The sequence below is a fragment of the Triticum aestivum genome, chromosome 4B (assembly GCF_018294505.1).
Source record: "Triticum aestivum cultivar Chinese Spring chromosome 4B, IWGSC CS RefSeq v2.1, whole genome shotgun sequence".
Classification (NCBI taxonomy): domain Eukaryota; kingdom Viridiplantae; phylum Streptophyta; class Magnoliopsida; order Poales; family Poaceae; genus Triticum; species Triticum aestivum.
The window spans coordinates 333158684-333159871 of record NC_057804.1 but is presented as its reverse complement, the minus strand read 5'-3'; positions in this window follow the sequence as shown (position 1 = coordinate 333159871).

Below are 1188 nucleotides of genomic sequence, written 5' to 3'. Positions count from 1 at the left end.
AGGCCGCTCCTAGGGAGACCTTGTGTCGTCTGCCCCGCGAGGCTTGGCCCCTCGCGAGAGTCTTGAGTGTTGGTTGACTAAGATGGGCCATACTGGGTCACTAGTGGAGCCACACCGTGGGCCGCAGGTAGGCTAGTCTGGGGACACCCGTTCCCAGAACGCCAACACTGTCCGCATATTGGAGGTCAGCTCGGAGCTGACCGAGCATGGTGTAGGCCGCATCCAGGGTGCCTAGCCTGATGAGAGGGCCACGGTGCGCCAGCTCAAGGGCCTCGGAAGGAAGTGGTATCGGCGCCCCAGCTGGCGCCATAACCCGGGGAGCAATAGGGAGGACGGCTTGGGGGCCCGGATGCCCCGAGCCCTCCTCAGGCATGATAGGGGCGGACGGCTTCACGGCCTGCTGGCCTGCGCGGGCTGGCTCCTCCTGAGGTGGCACCACCATGTCAAGAGGACGAAAGGCGGCCTCCTCCGCCTGTTCGGAGTCGCTATAGCTACGGGAAGAGGTGGCGCTTCCTGAGTCCCGACTCCTTTATTCCTCCTCTTCACCGTGATTCCCCTGTTGGTAATGAGGAGTCGAGTGTTGTGGGCATGATGCTAATGAGCGCCGAACAAATTAACGTAAGGTGCTTGTCGATGTCAAAACCGGCGGATCTCAGGTAGGGGGTTCCGAACTATGCGTCTAAGGCTAATGGTAACAGGAGGCGGGGGACACAATGTTTACCCAGGTTCGGGCCCTCTCGATGGAGGTAATACCCTACTTCCTGCTTGATTGATCTTGATGATATGAGTATTACAAGAGTTGATCTACCATGAGATCGTAGAGGCTAAACCCTATAAGCTAGCCTATGACTATGATTGTTCTTGTCCTACGGACTGGACCCTCCGATTTATATAGACACCGGAGGGGCTAGGATTACATAGAGTCGGTTATAGAGAAAGAGATCTACATATCCGAATTGCCAAGCTTGCCTCCCATGCAAAGGATAGTCCCACCCGGACACGAGACGAAGTCTTCAATCTTGTATCTTCATAGTCCAACAGTCTGGCCAAAGTATATAGTCCAGCCGTCCGAGGACCCCCTAATCCAGGACTCCCTCAGTAGCCCCTGAACCAGGCTTCAATGACGATGAGTCCGGTACGCAGATTGTCTTCGGCATTGCAAGGCGGGTTCCTTCTCCGAATACACCA